The sequence below is a fragment of the Zea mays genome, chromosome 10 (assembly GCF_902167145.1).
Source record: "Zea mays cultivar B73 chromosome 10, Zm-B73-REFERENCE-NAM-5.0, whole genome shotgun sequence".
Classification (NCBI taxonomy): domain Eukaryota; kingdom Viridiplantae; phylum Streptophyta; class Magnoliopsida; order Poales; family Poaceae; genus Zea; species Zea mays.
The window spans coordinates 5,053,054-5,065,413 of NC_050105.1; positions in this window are offsets into that span (position 1 = coordinate 5,053,054).

The window sequence follows — 12,360 nt, forward strand, 5'->3', positions numbered from 1 at the left end:
ACCTTAGCATTTAAACTAGCATTTTCATGTCTAAGGTTGTCAATCATCTCACGGCAAGTGCTTAGCTCACTAGATAATTTTTCACATTTCTCTATCTCAAGAGCATAAGCCTTTTTAACCTTAACATGTTTTTTGTTTTCTTTAATTAGACAATCCTCTTGGGAATCCAAAAGGTCATCCTTTTCATGAATAGCACTAACCAATTCATTCAATTTTTCTTTTTGAGCTATGTTAAGGTTGGCAAAAAGGGAACGTAAATTATCCTCCTCATCACTAGCATTATCATCACTAGAAGATTCATATTTAGTGGAGGAGTTAGTTTTAACCTTCTTCCGTTTGCCGTCCTTTGCCATGAGACACTTGTGGCCGACGTTGGGGAAGAGAAGTCCCTTGGTGACGGCGATGTTGGCGGCGTCCTCGTCGTCGGAGGAGTCGCTTGAGCTTTCGTCGGAATCCCATTCCCGACAAACATGGGCATCGCCGCCCTTCTTCTTGTAGTATCTTTTCTTCTCCTTTCTTCTTCCCTTCTTGTCGTCGCCTCGGTCACTGTCACTAGACATAGGACATTTAGCAATAAAATGACCGGGCTTACCACATTTGTAGCAAACCTTCTTGGAGCGGGACTTGTAGTCTTTCCCCCTCCTTTGTTTGAGGATTTGGCGGAAGCTCTTGATGACGAGCGCCATCTCCTCATTGTCAAGCTTGGAGGCGTCTATTGGTTGTCGACTTGGTGTAGACTCCTCCTTCTTTTCTTCCGTCGCCTTGAATGCAACGGGTTGAGCTTCGGATGGCTCGCCAAGCTCGTTGATTTTCCTCGAGCCTTCTATCATGTACTCAAAACTTACAAAATGCCCGATAACTTCCTCGGGGGTCATTTTAGTATATCTAGGATTACCACGAATCAATTGAACTTGAGTGGGATTTAGAAAAATGAGAGATCTTAAAATAACATTTACCACTTCGTGGTCGTCCCACTTCTTGCTCCCGAGGTTGCGCACTTGGTTCACCAAAGTCTTGAGCCGGTTGTACATGTGTTGTGGCTCCTCCCCTTTGTGAAGCCGGAACCGACCGAGCTCCCCCTCGATCGTTTCCCGTTTGGTGATCTTGGTGAGCTCATCTCCCTCGTGCGCGGTTTTGAGTACATCCCAAATTTCCTTGGCGTTCTTCAACCCTTGTACTTTGTTATATTCCTCTTTGCTTAGTGAGGCGAGGAGAATTGTTGTGGCTTGTGAGTTGAAGTGCTCGATTTGGGCTACCTCATCCTCATCATAGTTCTCATCCCCTATCGACGGTACCTGTACACCAAACTCAACAACATCCCATATACCTTTGTGGAGCGAGATTAGATGAAATTGCATTAAATCGCTCCACCTAGCGTAATCTTCACCATCAAAGGTTGGTGGTTTGCCTAACGGGACGGAAAGTAAAGGTGTATGTTTGGAAATGCGAGGGTAGCGTAGGGGGATCTTACTATACTTCTTGCGCTCTTGGCGCTTAGAAGTGACGGAGGGCGCATCGGAGTCGGAGGTCGATGTTGATGAAGTGTCGGTCTCGTAGTAGACCACCTTCCTCATCCTCTTGTGCTTGTCGCCTTTCCGATGCGGCTTGTGGGAAGAAGATTTTTCCTTCTTCTCTTTGTGGTGAGAAGAAGATTTCTTCTCCTTCCCTTTGTTGGAGGAGCTCTTCTTCTTCTCCCTCCTTTTGGTGCGGGACTCTTCCGATGAAGTGCTCCCGTGGCTTGTAGTGGGCTTTTCGCCGGTCTCCATCTCCTTCTTGGCGTGATCTCCCGACATCACTTCGAGCGGTTAGGCTCTAATGAAGCACCAGGCTTTGATACCAATTGATAGTCGCCTAGAGGGGGGGTGAATAGGGCGAAACTGAAATTTACAAATATAAACACAACTACAAGCCGGGTTAGCGTTAGTAATAAAGAAAGGAGTCCGCAAGAGAGGGCGCAAAACAAATCCCAAGCGAATGAGCAAGTGAGACACGAAGATTTGTTTTACCGAGGTTCGGTTCTTGCAAACCTACTCCCCGTTGAGGAGGCCACAAAGGCCGGGTCTCTTTCAACCCTTCCCTCTCTCAAACGGTCCCTCGGACCGAGTGAGCTTCTCTTCTCAAATCAAAGCCGGGAACAAAACTTCCCCGCAAGGGCCACCACACAATTGGTGCCTCTTGCCTTGATTACAATGGAGTTGTGATCTCAAGAACAAGTGAGAAAGAAAAGAAGCAATCCAAGCGCAAGAGCTCAAATGAACACGACAAATCTCTCTCGCTAATCACTAAACTCTTGTGTGGAATTGGAGAGGATTTGATCTCTTTGAATGTGTCTAGAATTGAATGCCTAGCTCTTGTAAGTGGTTGAGAAGTGGAAAACTTGGATGCAATGAATGGTGGGGTGGTTGGGGTATTTATAGCCCCAACCACCAAACTTGACCGTTGGCTGGAGGCGTCTGCTCGATGGCGCACCGGACAGTCCGGTGCACACCGGACAGTCCGGTGCACACCGGACAGTCCGGTGCCCCTGCCACGTCATCACTGCCGTTGGATTCTAGCCGTTGGAGCTTCTGACTTGTGGGCCCGCCTGGGTGTCCGGTGCACACCGGACATGTACTGTTTGATGTCCGGTGCACCGGCATGGGCAAGTCTGACGTCTGCGCGCGCTGCGCGCGCATTAAATGCACCGCAGGGAGCCGTTGGCGCCGGAGAGAGCCGTTGCTCCGCTGGTACACCGGACAGTCCGGTGCACACCGGACAGTCCAGTGAATTTTAGCGGAGCGGCTGCCGCGCAAACCCGAGGCTGGCGAGTTCCGGAGACCGCGCTTCCTTGGAGCACCGGACATGTCCGGTGCACACCGGACAGTCCGGTGAATTATAGCGCGCCGGCTTCCGAGAAATCCCGAGGGTGAAGAGTTTGAGCCTGAGTCCCCTGGTGCACCGGACAGGTACTGTTCACTGTCCGGTGGCACACCGGACAGTCCAGTGCGCCAGACCATGGGTGCCCTCGGTTGCCCCTTTGCTCCTTTATTGAATCCAAAACTTGGTCTTTTTATTGGCTGAGTGTGAACCTTTTACACCTGTATAATCTATACACTTGGGCAAACTAGTTAGTTCAAAGATTTGTGTTGGGCAATTCAACCACCAAAATTATATAGGAACTAGGTGTAAGCCTAATTCCCTTTCAATAATCAATAAAGAAGGATTGGCTGTAGATCCGAAGAAAGTGGCAGACATTCTGAACTGGAAAGCGCCAACGGATGCTCGAGGAATCAAGAGCTTCATTGGAATGGCCGGATACTATCGGCGATTCATTGAAGGGTTTTCGAAGATTGCGAAACCAATGACGGTGTTGCTAGGCAACAAGGTTGAGTTCAAATGGACACAGAAATGTCAAGAGGTCTTTGAAGCGCTGAAAGAGAAGTTGACAACAGCGCCTGTCCTAGTCTTGCCTGATGTGCACAAGCCCTTCTCGGTGTATTGTGATGCTTGTTACACAGGTTTGGGATGTGTGCTGATGCAAGAGGGAAGGGTTGTGGCTTACTCGTCCCGACAGCTGAAGGTTCATGAGAAGAATTACCCAATCCATGACCTAGAGTTGGCAGCAGTGGTTCACGCACTGAAGACATGGAGGCACTATCTGTATGGACAGAAATGCGATGTTTACACAGACCACAAGAGTCTGAAGTACATATTCACTCAGTCAGAGTTGAACATGAGGCAACGAAGATGGTTAGAGTTGATCAAAGACTATGAGTTGGAGATCCATTACCATCCAGGCAAAGCAAACGTAGTGGCAGATGCTTTGAGCAGAAAGAGTCAAGTCAATCTGATGGTCGCTCGTCCGATGCCTTATGAGTTGGCCAAGGAGTTCGACAGGTTGAGTCTCGGATTTCTGAACAATTCGCGAGGAGTCATAGTTGAGTTGGAACCTACCTTAGAGCGCGAAATCAAAGAAGCGCAGAAGAATGATGAGAAGATCAGTGAGATCCGGCGACTGATTCTAGATGGCAGAGGCAAAGATTTTCGAGAAGATGCAGAGGGTGTGATATGGTTCAAAGACCGCTTATGCGTTCCCAATGTCCAGTCCATTCGGGAGTTGATTCTTAAGGAAGCCCATGAGACAGCCTATTCGATTCACCCTGGTAGTGAGAAGATGTATCAAGATCTGAAGAAGAAATTCTTGTGGTACAAAATGAAGAGGGAAATCGCAGAGCATGTGGCTATGTGCGATAGTTGCCGAAGAATTAAGGCAGAGCACCAGAGACCTGCTGGATTGTTACAACCGTTGCAGATCCCTCAGTGGAAATGGGACGAAATCGGTATGGATTTCATAGTCGGATTGCCTCGCACTCGAGCCGGCTACGATTCCATCTGGGTAGTAGTGGACCGTTTGACCAAGTCAGCCCACTTCATACCTGTCAAGACCAACTATAGTAGTGCCGTATTGGCAGAATTGTATATGTCTCGGATCGTTTGTCTTCATGGTGTGCCAAAGAAGATAGTGTCAGATAGAGGAACGCAGTTCACCTCTCATTTCTGGCAGCAGTTGCATGAAGCTTTGGGCACACATCTGAATTTCAGTTCAGCTTATCACCCGCAGACAGATGGCCAGACCGAAAGGACCAATCAAATTCTTGAAGACATGTTGAGAGCCTGTGCGTTGCAAGATCAGTCCGGATGGGACAAGCGATTGCCTTATGCAGAGTTTTCCTATAACAACAGTTACCAGGCCAGTTTGAAGATGTCACCATTTCAGGCACTCTATGGAAGGAGTTGTAGAACTCCGTTGCAATGGGATCAGCCTGGAGAAAAGCAAGTGTTTGGGCCAGACATTCTGCTTGAAGCCGAAGAGAACATCAAGATGGTCCGAGAGAATCTGAAGATAGCGCAATCGAGGCAGCGAAGCTACGCAGACACAAGAAGAAGAGAGCTGAGTTTCGAAGTCGGAGACTTTGTCTATCTGAAAGTGTCACCGATCAGAGGAGTCAAGAGGTTCGGAGTCAAAGGCAAGCTAGCACCCCGCTACATTGGTCCGTACCAAATTCTCTCAAGGCGTGGAGAAGTGGCCTATCAGCTCAGTCTGCCAGAGAATTTGTCTGCTGTGCATGATGTCTTTCATGTGTCTCAGTTGAAGAAGTGCTTGCGCGTGCCAGAGGAGCAGTTGCCAGTGGAAGGTCTTGAAGTTCAGGAAGACTTGACCTACGTTGAGAAGCCAACGCAAATCCTTGAGGTTGCAGACAGAGTCACTCGAAGGAAGACCATCAGAATGTGCAAAGTCAGGTGGAATCACCATTCAGAGGAAGAAGCAACCTGGGAGCGTGAAGATGATCTGATGGCCAAATACCCTGAGCTCTTTGCTAGCCAACCCTGAATCTCGAGGGCGAGATTCTTTTAAGGGGGATAGGTTTGTAACGCCCCGAATTTCGAGTTGGATTTTTTTCTTCTTCTTTCTATATCACTCTCCAAATTCGGGAGTTACCTCTCTTTCCCTTTTTCTTTTCGCTAAAACCTCAACTGTCTTCAAAACTTTAAGTTACGTGATAATAGTAAACCTTAGGGTTAATTTCCTTGATTTGCTGCATCATGTCGAACCATGCATTTTTTTTGGGTTGTTTGAAGGTGTGAAAGCATTCATATAGAAAATAGATATATAAAAAAGGAAAAATCTTTTCTTTTCTCTCTCCTCCCTCTCCTCCCCTTTTGGCCCAGCCGCCCCCCCTTGGCGCGAGCGGCCCAGCTGGCCGGTCGGCCCAGCCGGCTCGCCCCCTCCCCTCCCCTCCCCTCGCGTCGTGGGCCGACTTGGCCGCGGCCCACCTCGCCCCCCCCCCCCCCCGCGTGCCCCCGCTTTGGGCCCACGGCCGGCCCAGCCGCCCCTCCCTCCCCCTCCCCCCAAATCTCTCTCCTCTCCCCCGCGGGCCCCGCCTGTCATACCCCTCCCCTTCCCCAACTCCCTCTCCCCTGCCCTAGCGCCACCGCCGCCGCTCCCCTGCCCGAGCGCCGCCGCGCCGCCCCCCCTGCCGCGGTGAGGCCCCCCTCCTCCCCTCTCCTTCCCCCCTTCTCCCTCCTCCTCCCTCGCCCGCCCGGCCACCCGGTTCGGCCGCCCCCGCCCCGGCGTCCCGCGCCGTCCTCGGCCGGCGCCGCCGCGCCCGGCCCTGCCCGGCGAGCCCGCCCCCGCCCCCGCCCCCGCCTCGGCGAGCCGCCCCCCGCCCCGGCGAGCCCGCGCCCGCCCCCGCCCCAGCGAGCCGCCCCCGCCCCGACCCCGTCCGGCTCCGGTGAGCCGCCTCGGCCCCCGGCGAGCCGCCCTCGCCCCGACCCCGCCTCGACGAGCCGCCCCCGCCCCGACCCCGCGTCCGGCCGCCCCCCCGGCGAACCCGACCCCGTGCCTGGCCCGGCCGCCGCCCTCCGGCGACCCGCCTACCCCCGCACCCGGTTCGGCCGCTGAAAGCATCTAGGCCCCTGGTTGGTTTTAGTGATTAATGACAACGTAATATTATATGTGACTAACGTGTGTTTTGCAGAGACAAATGGTAAGTTAGGTCGCATGACAGGTAGAAGTACTACAACGGTAAAAACAATCCCGGAGATAAGAACTCAAAGCGACGGCTAAAACGACGAAACAAAAGGTGAAGGTCTACGGAGTCCGAGTGTCAAGGAGATGTGGACACTCGCGATTTAGTTAGGTCTTTTATTCTCTTTTAGCCGTACTATAAAGAGGGGTTGTCGGTGAGTAGTTTGACCAAGAGAGTTCTAGTGTAGTGTTGGTGCACAATCACACTCATATACAGTGCTAGGTGTCACCCTAGAACTCACACACAAGTTAGAGCGAAAACTGATTTGAAAATCAGCTGAAAAACAAGAGTTAGGGTTTCTGGCCTTGGGGCACCGGACTGTCCGGTGTGCACCGGACTGTCCGGTGCACCCTCTGCCAGGTGGGGCCAGGCTGGTCCGCGACAGAGGCTTTCCCTCCGCAGAAACCCGAGAGCGCAGGTTTTGAGAGTTGAATTTTAGTGGCGCACCGAACATCGCACCGGACTGTCCGGTGTGCACCGGACAGTGAACTGTTCACTGTCCGGTGTGCCATGAGTCCAACGGCTAGCTGCCAGAACTAGCCGTTGGAAACGACCGTTGGCGCACCGGTGGCGCACCGGACTGTCCGGTGCGCCATTGCGCAGTGAGATGCCTGTAACGGCTAGTTGGTGGGTGAGGGCTATTTATACCCCTTCCACCCACCATATTCAATGTCTTGCACTCCACATTTATTTCAGCACATTGCTAGAGCATTGCAAGCACCAAAAGCCTAGTGAGGAGATTAGAGAATCATAATCCGCGTTTGTTCCTCATTAGCGCTAGTGAGAGCCACCTAGAGCACACACCACTTGCATTAGGCTTCTCTTGGTCAAGCGAAAGTCTACGGCTTGTTACTCTTGGTGATCGGCATCACCTAGATGGCTTGGTGGCGTTGGGAGCTCGGTGATCACCGTGAAGATCTTGTTGGTGACCCGACTCAAGTTTGTAAGCGGTCTCGAGGGATCCACCGCGCCGGAGTGGCAAAGGATCATCTCGTAGTGAGCACTTGGTTCTTGCGAGGACCAAGGGGGAGCGATACCCTTGCGCGGGTGCTCCAACGAGGACTAGTGGAGAGTGCCGACTCTTTGATACCTCGGGAAAAATTGGAGGAGTCTTCTAAACTTTGCTTTACATTCCGCACTTAATTCAAGCAATTTACATTGTGTATTTGTTTAGCAAGTATTTGAAGTATTATCTTAGCTTTGTTGCATTTCTAGTATTATATTCTTAGTGCTAGTTGTTGGGGTGAAGTTGGGCTCTTGCTTAGCTCTTGCTTAGGTTTTAATTAGTGTTGATTTTTAGAAAAGCCCAATTCACCCCCCCTCTTGGGCATCGTGATCCTTTCAATTGGTATCAGAGCCTTGTTGCTCATAGCTTAGCTTAACCGCTAGAGTTACGATGTCCGGTGGGGATGGACCTCCTCCCGTTTTTGATGGTGACGATTTTCCTTATTGGAAAATTCGTATGGAAGCATACTTAGAGGCTATAGACATTGGTGTCTATAAAGCCACCACACAAGGGTTCCCCGAACCTAGAGATCCCACAAATCTTGTAGGTGATGAGTTCAATTATGAGAAATGGAATGCTAAGGCCAAAAACACCCTTTTTAGAGGCCTTTGCAAAGATGTGTTCAATAGAGTAAGAAATCATAAAAATGCTCATGATTTGTGGATAGACATTTGTGCTCTACACGAAGGAACTAGAAGTGAACGTGAGGAAAGATATCACATAGCCATGCGAAAGTTAAATTCTTTTGAAATGCTTACTAATGAAAATGCAAATGCTATGTACTCACGACTTAATATTCTTGTAGAGGAAGTTAATGGATTGGGGCTTACTCAAATCTCACAACCGGATGTTGTGAGGAAGATTCTCAGTGTCCTCCCAATAGACAAATATGGACACATTGTCACTGTGCTACATCAAATGGATCTTTCAGTTACCACACCTACACAAATTTTGGGAAAGATCAATGCCCATGAAATGTACATGCACATCAACGACAAAGAAGAATCATCTTCCAAAAGAAAGGATTTGGCTCTCAAAGCAAATCATGAAAGAAAAGGAAAAGCAAAAATACAAGTTGAGGAAGAATCCTCAAGTGATGATGACCTTGATGCAAACATTGCCTTGATGGTAAGGAAGACCACCAAGATGTTGAAGAAGCTAAATAGAGAAGGCATCAAATTTGATTCAAGGAAGAAGAAGTTCTTTTCCAACAAAAGAAAGCCCATTTCTGAGATGGACTGCTACAACTGTGGTGAGCTTGGTCATCTTGCTCATCAATGCAACAAGCCCAAGAAGAACAAGTTCAATGGCAAGAAAGAAGATGACAGCGATGATGAAAAGAAGGAAAAGAAATTCTTCAAGAGAAAGGATGGGAAGCAAAAGAGGTTCCACAAGAAGAAGAATGGAAAGGCATATATTGTTGGCGACTGGCTCACCGACATCGAATCATCAAGTGGGTCTTCTTCAAGTGAAGAAGAGAATGATGAAAAAATTGCCGCCATCGCCGGGGACTTCTCTTCACCACCACCATCGCCATCATCCACTTCTCACCTATGCCTCATGGCTAGGGGTGAACGGAAGGTACAAAATGATATTGCTGATGATAGTGATAGTGATAGTGATGAGGAATTTGCTTCACCTTCATATGATGAGTTAGCTGACTTACTTAAAGAATATACTCAAATCATTAGAAAGTCAAAAGCTAAATGTGATAGGTTGAAAAATGAAAATTAATCTTTAAATGCCAAATATGACATAGTTATAAAGGCTAGTGATGAAATAAAAGAAAAGAATAAAACTATGTCATCAACTATAAATGAGCTCACAAACTCCCTAAAAGATGCTAAGGAAAAATATGACAAATTAAATGAAGCTAATAGGGAGATGCAAAATAGACTAGTAAAGATCAAGGAAGATTATACTCAAATTAAATTTGATCATGACAATCTTCTTGTTGAAAATGAACTTTTATCTTGCAAAACACATGAGGCTATTAACCCTGTTGTTAAGTTTGATGTAGCAACCTCATGTGATGATTTGATTCAAGAAGAGCAAACTAGTCTACATGCTGAATTGACTGAAAAAGTTGAAGTCCTGACTTTAGACAACCAAAAATTGAAGAATTACTTGACTGATGCAACTACTAGAGGAAAGGTTGCTATTGAGAACAATGATTTCAACAATGAGTTGGCAGTGGATAATCAAAGGCTTAAAAATGAGGTCAAGAAACTAAAAAGTGAAAATGAACATCTTGCAACAAGTGTGCAAAAGTTCAACAAGGGTCAATACCTCCAAAATGAGCTGCTTATGAACACTGTTATGAAAAATAACAAGAGTGGTATTGGATACAATGCTTTTGTGCAAAAGAAAGCTACCACTCAATACAAGCCAAAGCAGACTCACAAGCCTATCAAATGCTTTGAGTGTGGAAATGAAGGTCACTTTGCCCACAACTGCAAAGCCAAACCACCAACTCCCTTGCCTAAGCACTCAAGACCATTTGCCTTCAATGCTCACTATGTTCTAAGAAAGGTTGCAAATGGAAAGGTTAAGGTTACATTCCTAGGTCCACCAAATAAGAGTAGACCTAGACAAATCTGGGTGGCAAAGTCCTTAATTGAGAGAGTCACTGGTCCTATGCAATATAGGGCCCTCAAAACTCAAGCTTGAATTGTCTGTGAATGTAGGTGAACTACAAGACCGGTGGGAGTCATTGGGTTATTGACAGTGGATGCACACAACATATGACAGGCAACCCACGGATGTTCACCTCACTAGATGAGAATGTTGATGGTCAAGATAAAATCACATTTGGAGACAATTCAAAAGGAAAAGTGCAAGGACTTGGCAAGGTGGCAATCTCAAATGATTTATCAATATCAAATGTTCTCTTAGTTGCACCCTTGAGCTTCAATTTATTATCAGTGGGTCAACTCTGTGATCTTGGACTTCAATGCTTATTCACTCCAACAGAGGTTATTGTAACAAAGATGGATGATGAATCAATGGTATTCAAGGGATTTAGATACAACAACCTCTACTTAGTGGATTTCACTTCAGAAGATGCAGACTTAAGAACTTGCCTCTTCACCAAAGCTTCTCTTGGATGGCTTTGGCATAGGAGGCTTGCACATGTTGGGATGAGCACACTCAAGAAGGTATTAAAGAAAGATATGGTCAGAGGATTAAAGGATGTGGTGTTTGAAAAAGACAAGCCATGCAGTGCATGTCAAGCTGGAAAGCAAGTTGCTAATACACATCCCACTAAAGCTTTCATGTCAACATCAAGGCCACTGGAACTACTTCATATGGATTTATTTGGACCTACAAATTATGTCAGTGCCGGTGGCAACCTCTACTGTCCAGTGATTGTTGATGACTTCTCAAGATACACTTGGGTGTTTTTTCTCCATGACAAATCTGAAGTTGCATCTATATTCAAGAAGTTTGCCAAGAAAGCACAAAATGAATTTGATTGCAAGATTAAGAAGATTAGAAGTGACAATGGCAAAGAATTTGACAACACCAACATTCATGAGTACTGTGATGAAATTGGGATCAAGCATGAAGTATCTGCAACTTACACACCTCAACAAAATGGAGTTGTTGAAAGGAAAAATAGGACCTTGATCACTCTTGCAAGAACAATGATTGATGAGTATAACACACCGGAGAGGTTTTGGGCCGAAGCTGTCAGCACTGCTTGTTACGCATCAAACAGGCTATTTCCTCACCGGCTACTTGCGAAGACTCCTTATGAACTGCTAAATGGGAAGAAGCCAGACGTCTCTTTCTTCCGGGTATTTGGGTGCAAATGCTACATCTACAAGAAACGCCATCACCTAGGGAAGTTTCAAAGACGTTGTGATATTGGTTTTCTTTTGGGTTATTCATTAAAGTCCAAAGCATATCGAGTATTCAACCATGCCACTGGCATGGTAGAAGAAACATATGATGTGGAATTTGATGAGACTAATGGCTCCCAAGGAGCACTTGAAAATCTTGATGATGTAGGTGATGAGCCACTTAGGGAAGCAATGAAGAACATGCCTATTGGAGCTATAAAACCAAAAGAAGATGAAGAAGAAGTGCAAATCATTGACAGGGCTTCTTCATCAAATGTACCACAAGATGATGAAAAAGATGAGAGGCATGCAAATGAAGATACATTTGTCTCTCATGAACAAGCAAGGGTACAAGCCGAAGATATTGATGCTCCAGGATCTTCTTCCCAAGTGGTTGACAGGAGAAATTCATCACTACTTCAAGATCATCCTCAAAGCCAAATCATCGGGAGTCCTTCACAAGGGGTTATTACTCGATCCCATAGACATGCTTCTTTTATTGAACATCACTCTTTTGTTTCTTGTGTTGAGCCTACTTGTATAGATGAGGCGCTACAGGATCCGGACTGGGTGAATGCCATGCATGAAGAACTTAACAACTTTACCCGTAACGAAGTTTGGACCCTGGAGAAGCCCCCACAAGATGCAAGAATCATTGGAACAAAGTGGGTGTTCAAAAACAAACAAGATGATCAAGGTGTGATTGTATGAAACAAGGCAAGACTTGTCGCAAAGGGATTCTCTCAAGTTGAAGGCTTAGATTTTGGAGAGACCTTTGCACCGGTTGCTCGACTGGAAGCCATCCGTATCCTACTTGCATATGCATCATGCTATGATATAAAACTTTATCAAATGGATGTAAAAAGTGCATTTTTAAATGGCTTCATAAATGAACTTGTATATGTTGAGCAACCGCCTGGATTTGAAGACCCTAGATATC